This window comes from Solanum pennellii, chromosome 3, assembly GCF_001406875.1.
Source record: "Solanum pennellii chromosome 3, SPENNV200".
In the NCBI taxonomy this organism is placed as follows: Eukaryota; Viridiplantae; Streptophyta; class Magnoliopsida; order Solanales; family Solanaceae; genus Solanum; species Solanum pennellii.
The window spans coordinates 47,215,506-47,231,718 of record NC_028639.1 but is presented as its reverse complement, the minus strand read 5'-3'; the positions used below and the strand labels follow the sequence as shown (position 1 = coordinate 47,231,718).

Below are 16,213 nucleotides of genomic sequence, written 5' to 3'. Positions count from 1 at the left end.
CCTCCCTTGTAAACTTCCAACTTCCTACCTCCCTTCTCTATCAACCGATCGCTTCCCCAAATTCCCCAATTCCGGATATCTCCTTTCTACTGGTCGGAGTCATTGTTATGGTTCTGTTCTTGATCACCAAGTACCTCCCTTGCTTGTTTTTCTCAAATTCTCAGGTATGTGTGTCTGATTTCTACCCATTTACATTGCATTTTTGTTTATCAATTAGTATTAGCCTATTTCTTATTGATGGGTCTTCATTCTTTGATCCAAATTTTGTCTGACCTAGGTTGAGAATCCTCAAAATCTCCTTGTTAAAACACTAGAAATAGGTGCTTTAGCATTGCTAGTTTACTAGGTATTTGGGTTAGAAAAATATAGGTTATCACTAAGTATTCAATGTGAGTCATATGGGATGATTGTGGCATCCCCAGTTCTGTCACTGAATGATAGAACGAGACCCCGATGACGGTCCGTTGTATCCACGACAGACCGTCATAGGGTCTGTTCCAACATCCCACTGTACGTTTTCTCCAAGTGCCCACCAACGGATACATGCGATGGATCGTCATTCCCACGACGGTCCGTCCTGCACAACCGTTCGGATTGTCAGAGACCTTTATTCTAAGGGTCTCCTACTTTTTCTAAGTGTCCTTTGACGGAGATCTACGACGGACCGTCATACTCGACGGTCCGTCCTGCACAACCGTCGTGACGGTCAGAGGACTGTGTAGTGAGAGCTTGTTGAATGGCTAAGAGATCTGGATGTTATTGATTCGAAGCCTTTAGCTCATGTTCCAAGTCAAACGTTTGAGTAGAAAGAGACAAAAAACTAGAATCTGGTTGGCTTGATAAAGCATCGGCCACCTGATTTTGCTTTCCCGGTTTATACAATATGCAAAAATCATACCCTACCAACTTGGTAAGCCATTTTTACTGCTCCGGTGTTTGGATGGTCTGGGTGGTCAAATTCTTGATTGCTGATCGGTGAGTTAGGTGAATCATCGCCCCTAAAGGTACTGCCTCCATTTGCTCACTGCCTGAGTAATAGCAAACATTTCACGATGATAAGTTGATGCTCTCTGCATTCTACGGCTCAACTTTTGACTAAAGTACGCAATGGGATGACCCCGTTGGGACAAAACAGCCCCTATGCCTTGCCTTGAAGCATCCGTTTCCACCTGAAACTCTTGAGTGAAATCCGGAAGGTTTAAGACGAGTGTACTGCTCAATTTCTTCTTAAGTGTCTCAAAAGTTTCCTGAGTTAATTTAGTCCAGTGAAATAAATCCTTTTGTAGCGAATCAGTCAAAGGTCACACTAGCATAGTGATGAATGAAACGCCGATAATAACTAGTGTGCCCTAAAAAACCCCAAACATCCTTCACCGACTTAGGTACTGGCCATCGTTGGATCGCTATGATTTTACCAGGATCCACAGCAAGACCTTTGTTAGAAATCACATGCCCTAAATAATCAATGGTCATTTGGCCAAATAAATATTTACTCTTTTTAGCGACCAATTGTTGAGAGAGAAGCTCTAGGACAGTGGTGAGATGCTCCAAATGAGATTTCCAATTTGTACTATAGAGAAGGATGTCATCGAAAAAAACCAATACAAAACGTCAAAGACACGACCAGAATATCTCATTCATAGTACCCTGGAAAGTGGAAGGTGCATTGGATAACCCAAAGGGCATTACCAGGAACTCATAGTGCCCCTCATGAATTCAGAAAACTGTTTTTGTAATGTCATTAGGCTTGACACGAATATGATGGTATCCAAACAGTAAGTCAAGCTTTGAAAAAGAGTTTGCGCCATGAAGTTCATCAAATAATTCATCAATGGCAGGAATAGGAAAACGATCATGTATTGTAATGGAATTCAAAGCTCGGTAATCCACACAATAGCACCATGTACCATCCTTCTTTCGTACTATTAGCACAAGTGGTAAGCCACGGGGCTTCTGGACAACATCACCAAAGGAGTCCAATAGAGGCGTTAATAGAGAAGGTTCATCGATGAGGGTTTTGTTCCCAGTATTAGTTACCGTCAAGCAATAAAAAGAAGCAATGCAATTTGTGGTGGCCAAACGTCGCAAACTATAGAGTTGTACTAGTTGCATCTCAGTAGGGGAGTTCCTCACCCAACGAACAAGAGAACCATTCAAAGAGAATTCGGAGATGCGTGTTGCATAGTTAGTGACAACGGGTCCAAAGGTTCCTAACCACGAGACACCCAAAACCACATACGCTCCATGAATATATAAAACATACAGATCCATAGGCAAATCATACCCCTGAATATGCAAAGGAACTCCACGCGCAACCTCGTCACAACACAAATGTTGGCCACTTCCAATTACCACAGTAAAACTAGGAATGGAATCAACCACCATGTGCAAGTATTTGACTGCCCTTGCTTGTACAAAATTATGTGAACTACCCCCATCTACAAGGATTTGAATTTTAGAACCATTAACAACGCCAGTAAAACGTAAAGTAGTCGGTAAATCTGCACAAAACAAAGCTTGATAAGAAATAGAAGAATGATCTTGTACCTCCAAGAGTTGCAAGTCTTCGGCCAAAACTCCATCAGATTCAAATGATTCAGGCCACTCCGAAGGTGACTACGAATCTTCAGTAAGCAATAGCAATTGTAGCATAAGCCTCTGTCACGGCGACTCTGTAATTCAACAGGAGATAGACGTTTGAAGGGTATGTGATTCGGGGGTACACGTGGTGGTGCAACAGGGACTAATGTCGATGAGAAAGGTTTGGACGAGTGGTGCATCGGAGTAGGATTGGGTAGAATCGGATTTGTTCTAGCAAAGGTAGGTCGTTTTGACCCTTTCTTAGAGCTTAACCGTTATTCATGAACAAGAGCCAGAGACACAGCTCGATCTAGTTTTGTAGGCTCATGAGCCACCACTGCTGATTTAATTTTGGGTCGGAGCCCAGAAATCCAAAAATGTACCAACCAGTGCTCACCAATGGGAGCAGTTTCATTGGTGAGAGCTTCAAACCTGCTCTGATATTCTGCCACTGCTGTAATCTGTTGTATGTTAGCCAAACGAACCTCTAGTTCTTCTAACTCCCATTTTCGAAATCGATGAACCAATTTCTCAGCAAATTGGTCCCAATCAATCAACTGCTTATTGCGATACAACCGCAATACCATTCGAGAGCATCACCATCGAGATAGAACTAAGCCAAGGACAATTTATGGTCATCAACAATGCGATAAAAATCAAAATATCATTCTGCTTGGAAGATCAAAGACTCTGGATTAATTCCATAGAAACGCCCCAAGTCCACCGGTGCTAGCTTGTGGCGAAGAGTTGGAGGTGATGGCGGTGGTTCTGGGAGGTTCACCCACTGCGTCGGCTCACGATAACGATCTAGATCCACTGCAGGGACACGAGTAGGCTGAAATAAGGTAGCCATGGAAGCTACCAATTGTTGTATAGAGGAGCGCAGATCTGTAATTTTCCGGGCAAGGGATATGTCGTCGGTACCCTTCAAGTGTTGGTCCGCCATTAGACACGCAAGAATGAAAGCACCAATGTAATAGTAACAAAGTCTCAAGTACTATATTTATTATTTTGAACTATCATTGAATTACAATGGAACGTAAAGTAGAGAATGTAATGACTGAAAGCAACAAACAAAGACCGAAATATAAAATAGAGAAGAAGGGGGATGCGACGCTCAGATTTCTAAGAAATGGGGATGAGAGACTCAGAAAATTACCATAACAATAAAACCCTACTTTGTGCTCCTACTATCTCTTGTTTTATAATTAGATGCATAATGCCCACGTGCTCACAGATTCCTTCACACGTTTTACCCCACCTTTCATTCAAAATCAGTTAAGCTTTTTGGTCTCCTCTTAACTCGTTTTTTGTGCCTAGATGGCATGATTGGTTTAGCCACGTTAGCGTCCACTTTGTTGTTTTCATTCATAACATAGCACCATCGGTTCAGCCACGTTGGTGTCCACCTCACTATTTGCATTCATAACAACAAAAATATACACGAGAAAGAAAGAATTCAAATGATTCAGTAGTGAAATAAAAACAAACAACATATTCACTGCAATCCCACAAGTGGAGTCTGGGAGGGTGGTATGCACTCAGACATACCCCTACCTTGGGAAAGTGGAGAAGATAATGATACAGTAAAATCATTACAAGAAAAATAAAGTGAATTTTAATAAATCTAATATATAAACATACAATCTCAAATATATATAATATATAAACATAGGAATAGGATTAAAAATAAGTCGTACGAGACAGTGAGATTAAGATATAAGTAGTTACCAGAAGTGATTGAGGTAAATCTAAAATGAGTCGTAGACTTTGAACGTGAAAAATACTGAAAACTTTTATCCCAAGAAATTGTATTATAGATTATCTTTCCTAATTAACTTCTATAATGTGTTGACTCTTTTCTCTCCCCCCCCCCTCTTAGAATAATGATTGAATAAATATGCCAATGGTTTGTTAATCATTTTGAAAAAAAAAAAGCATTACAAACAAATGTAGGAAAGGCTACCTGCAGGGGAAGTTCGTGAAAGAAATGGAAGAACATGCTTTCATGCACCATTCTATACAGATCGACAGAGGAAGTTTGTGAAAGCTCGAAATACTGAACTCCACAAAGGTAAAGCAACATGGTCACAAAATAACACCAGCTACCCAGTTCAGGCGCACAGTTAGAGATGAAGTATATTACTTGATACTCAAAAAAGCACAACTTAATCGGCAATCTTCACAAACAAGTTGAACTATGAAGAAAGAAAAATTTATGAATATAATAATCGCACTAATCAAGACAAACCTCTTTATCTTTTTGCCTAAGGAAAATATACCAGGACTCTTTCTGATCCCACCGTCCAATGATATGGCTCCATCAGTTATAAAAGATAGTGCCTGCTATGGGGGTAGTGGAACCGAAATAGGGACTGCCGGACCGATATTAATCGGAACGGGCACGGAACCGGGAACCAACACCTGGAACCGTATCGGAACCGGGACGGACCGGTACCGGTAGATCCGGTCAATTATACATGTACCCGTCCCGGTCCGCTAGTGCCGGTACGGAACCGGACCAGAATCCAGGACTGGGCATGATAATTAAAAAATATATTAAAATCAATTAAATGTTAAAACTTTTATTGTTTTAAATTTAAAAAATTATACTTTTCAAACTTTAAAAGTTAATTATTTAAACTTTTTAAACTTCAAAGTTTGAAAGTTTGTAAAACTTTAAAGTTTAAAGTTTGAAAGTTTGTAAAATTCAAACTTTCAAATTATAAAAATATAATTTAAATATTTGTTTGAAACTTTGAATATAAATTTATATTTTTATATTTCTAGTTTAAAATTTTAACTTTAAAAGTTTGAAAATAAAAAATTCAAACTTTAAAAGTTTGAAAATTTAAATTTCAAACTTTAAATGTTTGAAAATTTAAAATTCAAACTTTAAAAGTTTGAAAATGTAAAACTCAAACTTTGAGATGATAAAAGTTTAAATTTCACAATAATAAAAATTAATTAAAGACAATAATAAAAAAAATTAAGGTGAATAGCCTAGGCCTTTATTAATATTAATTTTATAGTACAATTTGATCTACAAAAATATTAGTAGAGTATTAAAAGATCTAATCTACATAGCCACCTTCTAGGAAGGGTTCTGTTTAAAATAGTTCTCGAAATATCATACTCATACTAATAGACAATTAAACATTTAAATTTAATAGTCGCTGCTACTATAGAGATCTTTTCTTAAATCATTTAACATTTTTCTAGTAACATGATCGGGAATTGGTTGAATAGATAAATTTCCCATTGCTTCAATGTCATCATCATTATAATCTTGCAATATTTCATCAATGTCACTTTGAAATTTGGTCGGTAGTGATTCACGACCCAAATTTCTTCTCTCAACATTAAATCAATCTCTAAATAATACTGATATCTCCAAGCTATCTGCTGCTAGTGAATGACTATGATCTCCAATTTGAAATCTTGCTGCATTAAAAATGTCTTCCAAAGCTACTGAAGATGATTGAATAGATAATACATCTCGAGCCATCAATTGAAGTTTTGGAAATCCTTTGCCGCGATTTCTCCACCATGCTAAAACATCGTCAGTAGGTTCTGTATTTTGATTAAGATATGCATCAAAAATCATTTCTATTATTGTGAGTAAGTTCAAGAAAAGAATCTAAATAATCATTAATATTATCTTCATTATGTCTACTTCTAGAACTTTCAGGTTCTTGATCATTTGATACGTTTATATTAGAATTATATAAGTCATACAATTTTCTAGCTTCAATTTTTATACTATCTTTAACTCCTTGACAACTAGGTATTTCATCTTTTTAACTATCAATATCCAAGTTAAAATATATTTTATCAACTGCCTTAGATGCAGCTACATCTTTGTAATGAAGTTTTAACAAACAAGCGGTTAGATAAATTTGAGAAATAGGAACAAAATATTTTTAAAATTTTTCAATCATTTTTTTAATAGTTTGTTCGAATTTTGATTTATTTTTAAATTTATAAAATTTAGAAGAAATCATACAAATATCAGGTAAAACAGTGCAAATGGATGGATGATAAAGTGCAAATATTCTTTTGGGAGTTAAATAAAACACTCTTAGGAAATCTATGATTTCATGTATGTCATACCAATCACTATCATCAAGTCTATATAACATATCTAGATTATGAGAATTCCAAACCATTTGTAAGTTTTTTCTATATTCTAAGCGACTGCAAGCATTTCATATAAAGAATTCCATCTACTAGACACTATTTTTGGAATTTTTTTAGGTGGAACATTATATTCAAAACAACGATTTTGAAAATCTCTACGCCTAGACTTATAAAATGACATGCATTTTCAAATTTCGTGCAACCGCCATCATATATTTGTATATCATTCTAACAATCAAATTATATATGTGTGCAGCACACCTAATATGATAATCATCACCATAAACAGGGCAAAGAGAAGGTTTTAGCATTTGAACAACAACTGTATTATTTGCAGAATTATCTAAGGTGATACTATTTTATTTTATCACAAATTTCATAGCTTTCTAAAATATCTAAAATGGTTTGAGCTATATAACAACCAATTTTTTGCATCTGACAACATTTATAACCTAAAATTCTTTTTTGCATACTCCAATTTTCATCAATCCAATGTGCAATAACAGTCAAATAATCATTACTATTTACATTATGGCCTATATCAAAAGTAATAGCTATTTTTCAATTATTATAATGAAATAAACAACAAAGATATTGAAAATATTGTGCTTGATAATCAAATACTACCTTTTTAATTGTATTTCTAGCAAAAACTTTCAAATGTGGATTATAAACAATTTGAATATAATATATGAATTTGGGTTTTTCAGCAAAACTAAATGGCAAACTCATAACAACAATTATTTTAGCTAATTCTTCAAGATCTTTTTCTCTACTATATGACAGTGTTAAACTAGAGCTAGAGCCAGAAACATTAGAAGGATTTAATTGTGTTTGGACCATATTAGAGTCGCCTACTCCTACAGTTTCAGGAAGGGGGGTACCATTCTTTTAGCTTCGGCTACCGCTTAAGCATGCAAAAACATTTTAGAACATGACATTTAATGATTACTCAAATGTCCCGTCCCACCTTTTTTCCAACAGTTTTATGATTCAATATATGTCCACATTTATTTCAAATAGCTTGTGTTTTATCTTCATTTTGTGTCAAAAATTGTCACTCAACTGATTTTTTAGCACGTTCTACCTTAGGCCTAGGATGTACGGGGGAATGGAAGCAGGACAACGAAAGGGAGCGGGACTAGGAGCGAGACTGGGAGACAGATTACGAGTACTAGTAGCCATAGGTGGCTCATTTCATTATCATCATCATCAAAGTTAGGCATATCAGCATAATCATCAACATTATTATATTCATCATCTTGAGAAAAATCATCATCAAAATTACCAAAACTTCTTTGTAAATGTTCATGATAAGGATCTAATCCAGAATTACTATCAATATCAATAACAGTATCATTAACATGTGTATAATTATCCGTATTCATTCTTACTATAGTAGATTTTTTACTTGTAGATTTAGAACAACTAACGGTTTTTTTATTATTGGTGGATCTAAAGTTTGTCATATTTTTTAAGCGCTCAACTATGCTTTTTTTACCGGAATCCATATTCAAATATTAAAAGTGAGTAAATTATATAAAATACGAAAATGTAATGCAAACAAATAATTAATCACAAAATAAATAAATAATTATTACAAAAAATGAGATGTAATTGTAAGTTGGAATGAATGTACCGAACATCTACTTAAAAAAGTAGACGTGTATGACCGCCGAAAGTGGAAAATGGAGAGTTGAATTTTGAAGCTCTAAATCCAATTTCCAAAGACCAATATCGGGATTTCAACAATTTTAAGATATTAGAGAGTAGAGACTAGCGAGTAGAGAGTTGAGAGAATAGAGGATGATTTTGTGAATTTGTGAGTGAAAAGAATGAAAGTTTAGGGGTATTTATAGGAAATAAAAAGGGTTAAAATGTAGGTTTTTTAAAGTTTGGAGTATTAAAAAATTTAGGGGGGTAGGGGGTGTGATATGGAGTAAAAAGGGGCAAAGAGTCGTTGGTGGTCCCACTAGACGTTACCCAACGGCTCTCCAACGTTCACATTTCAAAAAATTAAAAAAACAATTAATTTGGCGAACCGGACCGGAACCGGGATTAACCGATAAATTCTGATTTCCGTCCCAGACCCCGTCCCTACGGTCCATATCGTGACTAGCGGAACGGGACCGGTACTAGACAGTCCCGGTTCCGCTACCACCCTTAGTGCTTGCATCATGTCTGCCCTTGTTTTGTATACTTGCAACTGTGAGAAGAGTCCACAGAAGAGGGTCTCTCTCAGGACATGACCAGTGCTTGTAACAGAATATAAGTTCGGACGGTCAATATTGATCATATTGACAGCAAAACCAAGAAAACCAGGAGGAGTTTCCTCGTTGAGGTGACTTGGCTTCTTTATGGACAACCTCCTCTGAGGGTCACCAGCAATAAACTCACCATTGTATGGTCTAAAATGATAACCCAAAAATGAAAAAATAAGAGAGTAAAGAAGTGGTAAAGAATATGAGATGCATTTGCAAGATGAGATCATCATAACCTCAAACCTTAAGTTCTCAAGACAGATTACAAGATATCGTTCATCCAAAGGTCTCCCAATTGAAGCTCCAACTCTATGAAGCTCCAACTAGATGCTATATGTAACTAACCTAGTGAAATTATCGTCGTCAACCTTCCCAAGCAAAGCAACAATTCCTATTATATCCTTCATAAAGGAATATGAGCTCTAGTATGCTTTTGTAGCTGGACACGGATGGCTGCTGCAGATTTATCAAAACTTAAGATTTGTTCAATGGTCTCCTCCTCATTCTGCCCATTGGAAGATTCCTTATTTTCAGAACCAGTTTCACTTGCTGAATAACTCTTGGAGAGAGCATCTACAATACCTCACAAGCACAAGGCATTAAAATTGAGAAACAGTGAAAAGGCATATGACAAAACGGAAAGAAAAAAGGTTAAAGTAAATACTATAGTCTACACTGAATACTTTTAAATAGGCAATACACAACACTAAACCCATGAACCATATATTAAGCTCACTGAAACAAGCTGATGGTTGATATTCTGCACTACAGGCAATCATGAAATCCGTATTTACTTGAAATGTGAAAGACTCCCATTTATATGACAATCTTACAATGGTTGATTGTTTCTCTCCCATAAAGACCGTAAAAGCATTTTAATTATTGCACAAGCATTTTATAGCACACCTAATTAACTTGAAAAGAAGGACACAATACCTTCTAAATCCAAAATTGAATCATCCAACATGTTCTTCCGACCCTCTAAGAATTTGATTTTATCATCATGGGGTTTAATTTGAAGACTAGTCTCCTTAATTACATCCTCAAGTTTTTGCAGTAATTAAATGACGCAGTAGTGAATATTGATCCATACAATATATTATTATGTCCATTATCATCTCAAATAAAGGACGCTAATAGATATTTCTATACCTATCATCAAGACTATTGTGTATAATGCATTGCATCCAGGAATGATAAAATAAAATAAACTAGGCAGATATCTTTGAAAATCATAACCACCTTGGAATGGCAGCTAACAGCCTTAGCAGTTCCATTTTGCATTATATCCTGATTGCCAGCAAAATTAAAGGAACTAACCTGACCTCCTTGATTGATCGATGGATCATGCATAAGTGGTGCCTTAGGAACGATTTGTAGCTGGAAAAGTAATGTAAAAACATCAGTTTGTTAGAGTTCCTTTTTAAGAAAAAGTTCAACAAGTGTCTAGTATAAGGTCCTAGAGTGCACACCACATATGCAGTGAACAAGTAATACTAATGCGCAAATCATACATGCCATTTTTTTTATCTTTGTTTCATTAAGGAGGAACATAAAATATACTTTCCTTCTGATAATACAAATGAAGGTTGAACATTCAGATTTCCACAACAGGATGCCAAATTTTCTTTTGGAAATATACTACATAGATGGAAAGAGGCCAAAGCTGATACTTAATCGAACAACCCACATCTTTAGCAAATTTAGAACGTGCGACAACTACGGGGCAATGGAAAACAAACTTGACAATTTCATGTACTAGTTCTAATACAGTTCAACTAATGGAAGTTCTTTGAAGCTAAGTCCCTTAAGTTTGTAGATGTGAAATAAAAATTGGTAAAGCGGAGCTGCAAAGGGATGGATATTATTGTTTTTAGAGAGAAAAAAGTCATGCATTACTTTGACAAAATGGGTGCCACAAGCAGATTCTCTGAGGAAGTGTGATGTGAAGAATTAAATTAGGTCGTATTATGAAGATTTGTTACATCAAATGCAAAGACATTGCATGAAAGTTGAATCTGCTTATAAATTGACACTATCTTGAGTGAAACTACGTTAAGATATAGGTTTTAGAGTTAGGTTCAGTGTTTCGGCTTAGATGAAATGATTTAGTTCAACAGTCTCAAACTATATTTTTTTTATTACAAGGAAAACCCCCAGCCGCTACCCTTTGAATGCGCACAGTTAAAAGCCCGCTCCTATGCAATAGATTGCAAACCACACATGAGAGGTAACCCGCACTAGGCAAGCCCGGTGCGACAAACTCGACCCACAAGGCAAACCCCTTGCTTTCTCGGGCAAGGATTTTCGAACATGAGCCCTCCAATATGGAATTCCCAAGCCCAAACCGCTGGGTCACCCAAAGGGTTTAAACAGTCTCATACCTTACACTTAAAATACTCTCCAAGAGAAATCCTACCATTGTGACCCTAATCTCCAGAATAGTTGATATGGCCATGCCCACCAGTAGCAAGCCACCACCAGTGGCTGGTCTACCCATTACAACTCTCTCTACAATGACAATCTACATTACAGCCCTACATAACATCATTGTCCAAGAGAAAACCAAACATATAATGCACTAGCGGCAAAATTTCCATATGGAAGACCTAATTAATACTCACTAAATAATTTTTGCAAACACAATTGGAGTATGCAATATTAGCTATCTTGAAGAAAGGCAACTCCAACGAGATCAACACAAAATGCGGGCATGTCAACCTCTTTCCACCACTTTTCAAAAAATAGTATCATTGTGCATCATTCAAGCAAAATCAGCCATCAGCGTACATATTCCAGTGACTACTCACAACTATCTAGGTTTTTTTTGGTATTGTGCGAAATCCAACACCACCATAATGTCATGCCTCGAGATACCCCCGAGACGCGGACACGGAACCTAGGACCACAAGTGATCCCAAGCTAACCCTGTTGGCATGATCATGAGCATACTAAAGATAATAAACTATTGCGGAAGCTAAATCATAATTTATAATGAAAAGATGGGGAATAGCCATATGCTCAAACTGATATACATGAAGATTGATGAGTTTAATACAAAAGAAATATTAACTCAATACTAAGATGAATCTAACTATGTCTGAAATTAGCCTTTAAACTAGACTAGAAATACTGGGAAAGCCCCATCTAAATCTAGCAAAAACTGAAACTAAATGACTAAAGTCTGAAATGAAACAAATGATTGTTTTCCTCGGAGAATGAGGACTCACCACTGAATCTGATGAACTGGAGATTGGGAAATCGATCTATGCGTGATCTGGATGTTGAGAACCTAAACCTACATCACGAGAAGATGTAGCGCACGTATGCGTCAGTACTTGAAAGGTACTGAGCATGTAGGATAGAGTACAGCTAAAATAAAACATAACTAAACGAGCACAAAAACAAGTATAATAATCTGAACGTGAAGTGCTATTTATGAGCTAATTGGATGAAATGACCAATTTATAACATGTTGAAACTGAATACTAAATATACTGATAATTGGTCAATGCAGAGAGTCTAATTGAACTGTGGGAGCTACTAATAATCGATAATAAAACCACATGAGCTAAATGTGGAGTCCGATGTATACGCCCCATCGAGAGGACCCAATATACCCTGCCAAAAGTATAAAGGCATGCTGGCGTGATCACTAAACTGATTGCCCATAGAGGGGACTTACAACCTACTCGGCTAGTAGTTCTGGGACTATTGGGTACGCTAAACCCTAGTCCAACTCGGTATTATTCTAATCCTAATGAATTCTGTAAATTAACTGAGTAAATCTGAATTTCTATAAATACTAGAGAGCTTGAGACTGAACAGGCAAATTGAGAATGCAACAATTAATCTGCTAATTATGCATTTATAACTGAGGCATGTATATTTGAAGTGTCTGAAATATATGACCTAGCATGTGTAATTCAAGAACTAAAGAATTACAAAGCTAGGGTTCTGAAATTCATGCGATAATCTGAGTAATAACATGATAATCTGATTTGGAACATATATTTAATAAATTCATGAACTTATATCAAAGTTCTAGAAACCCTAGGTTTAATCATGATAAGAGAATCAAGAACTGACTGAAACTAAGGACCCAATGGGCTAGTGATGAAGTCCACGGAAAAATACTTAAGTTTCAGGGCTGGAAGTGCTGGAGCTTGTGGCATTCTTCAACTAGGGTTCTTGAGCTTTTTTCTCCTCTCTTGCTTCTAATTTTCTAAGTTTTAATTTAATTATTTGACTTGGATATGTTTTAATTATGTTTCTAGGCTTAAACTGACTAAAATCTGAAGATTTTGGGTCAAAACGACGTAACTTAGGGTTTAAACGGAGTGAGAAAGGTCAAAAAGACCCCTGGAAAGGTTTTTGTTGAGCGTCACGACGGCCAGGACTGACGGTCCGTCGTGCGCCCGACACCTTATCGTTGGGTTCGTCGTGAGGGCCTGTTCGACAGGCCTTTACTAAAATGGGCATAACGTTTTACTCGGAAGTATGATTTTAGCAAGGTTGGTGGCTATGGAAATATAATTCAATTATCTATGTGTGGGTAGGTCATGGGAGACCTAATTCATTTTGTGCTAAGAGTTATGATCATTTTAAGTTGACCCAACTGCATTTCCCCTTTACTGGCTGCAAATTTTCCACCTACGGACCGTAGGTCCACCTACGAACCATGTTGGTCATCCATAGCTCTTGTTAGAGAGTGGTTGAAGGGAGTCTTGATCGACGGTCACGGACTACGGACCATCGTTTGACCAACGGACCGTAAGTCCATCCGTCGTCCAAGACTTAACCAATTTTTCTAGGCTAAAATTTTTGGGAGTTTCTGATCCCAGCGACGGTTGTGCAGGATGGACCAGGGTTCAGGCTACGGTCCTTCGATGCCACCGTTGGTAGCACCTATAGATTTTTCTGAAAAACTAATTTTTGGTCTGTTTTGGTTACGGGGTGTTACACACAGGGTCCAGCAACCTAAGATCAACCAACGTCATTGGTCGCAAATACCTCACGCGAGGCTAGATCTAGGATTCTAGCAACCACGATAGTACCAAACGCCAATGCGTAAGCCTGTTCCAGCTAGTTTTCGGGCGACTTGACTCGTGATTTCAAGACAATTCATACATTTAATACCAAATTTTGATTACTTTTTGGTGACCACTGCACTATTCTCGACAAATCTAAGTTTTCTAATTTCACTTTTGCCAAAGGATATACATAGATATTTGGGTTGGATTAGAATGATAATTTCTCATCTCGATCTAAAATAGCATATATCTGTCTTTTTCTATGTATGGTTTTCATTCGTTATTGACCTCTTCATCAATTGGACAATAATGATGCTTTACCACATGATTTTTATTGGCGGGGGGAATCCAGTATCCTTATATGTCGATTATGCAGGCCACTCTAAAGTCTAAGGTTTGAAAGTCTTCTTGAGATAGATTTGGGGAGTTCAGTAAGTAATTTCAGAGTTTGGCATGACTCGTGGTGAAGTTGATCACTCAATGTTTTATCAATAGATTGCATCTAATCTGTATATATTTATTTGTTGGTCCAAGTTGACGTTATCATTATCACCGGCAATGATTAGGATAGTATCACTAATTTGAAGTAAAATTTCTTTCAGTATTTCCAAACTGAAGACCTTAGCAAACTAAAGTATTTTTTAGGTATTGAGGTTGCTCAGTCCAGATTAAGTATTGTTATGTCGCATTGCATGTGTGCCTTAGACATTCTTGAGGAGACAATAATGATGTGATGCAGAACTATTGACACTCCTATGGATCCCAATGCTAATATACTGCCACGACAGGGGAAGCCATTCTGTGATTTTTGAATTTATAGATGGCTAGTGAGTAAGTTGAATTATAGTGACTAGATCTGACATCCTTTTCTTGTGAGTCTTGCAAGAAAGTTTATGACTTCCCCTCTAATAATATTGTGATACAGTTGTTCGTATTTTGTGATATATAAAGTGAGTTTCAGGTATATGACTACTCTTTGATGATCGAGGTCATAAGCATATCATTGGATATATACACGTTGATTGGGCAAGATCACCCTCTGATAGACGTTCCAAGTTTTCATATTGTGTTTTAGGAGGAGTTAATTTGGTATCCTAGAAGTGTAAGATGCAAAGTGTGGTTGCTCAATCAAGTGAAGAGGAGTACCATATCGAGCAATGGTTGCAGCAACTCGCGAGCTAGTTTGGATTAATCAGTTGGTGAGAAAACTAAAATTAGGAAAAATGACCAAATGGAACTTGAGGGTCGATATACCCCTAGTGAGAAAAACTTGTGGATTTTATGACAACCTTTCTATTAAAGAAAAAGCATTTCACATCGCCCACCCTCTCTTGCTTTGTAAAATTTCCATTTCTACTAGATCATAACATCCTCCTTTCTACCTAACCATGATATATATTGATGCAGTTGGATATCATAAAAATCTCTAACTAAACCCTAGATTCTCACATATCATAAACTACCAACCAAAGGAACATCTAAATTGATGAAGAATTCTATCAGAGAACATGCACAGCTTTATCGGTGCCCATTAGCATTAATTAAGTATTTTTATGATTTAGAAATCTTATCCTGAAACTAGATTGAAAGAATGAGCATTTTCAATTGAGTAGAAAAATCATTCAATTCACTAAACAATTGAAGGTAAAACAGAGGGGGCAAAAGAGGAAAAGGAAGAACCTGCACCTTCTCATTGTCTATCAAAATTCTCTGTTGTTCGCCGTCCATTGTTGAATTGCCGGAGATTCCGAGAAGAGCGAGATTGGCGTCGTTAAGGGAAAGAGTGGGGAACAACAATTTTGATAGCAAAGTGAATATAGGGGTATTTGGTGTGAAGGCGTTTTGACATTTATTTGGTGCATAAAATCTCAATTCTCAAGTAACTCACACTTGACACGTGTACAATTTTTTTAACATTTTTGCTAAAAAAATCATAAATATAAAATAGAAGTAATTTTATCTAAAATAAAAGTATAGTCAAGTATTTATTCACATGAAAAATAGTTTAAATTTAGTGATACAGGTAACAAAAATTGTTTTTAATAAAATAATTGTATGTATATATAATATATTGATATTGGACAAATAATATAGACTCTTGTATAAGTGATGTATAACTATATATTGGATATGTACATTGTTGATACAATAAAGTATATATTGCGCATTGATTTTTATTCAATCTCCACCTCTCAATGT

The 16,213-nt window shown here is 36.4% G+C and overlaps 1 pseudogene; it reads right to left on the bottom strand.

The window, feature by feature from the left end:
* Window positions 1-15,742, bottom strand: part of LOC107013396 — a 29,946-nt pseudogene extending 14,204 nt beyond the window's left edge.
* Window positions 15,743-16,213: the final 471 nt, after the last annotated feature.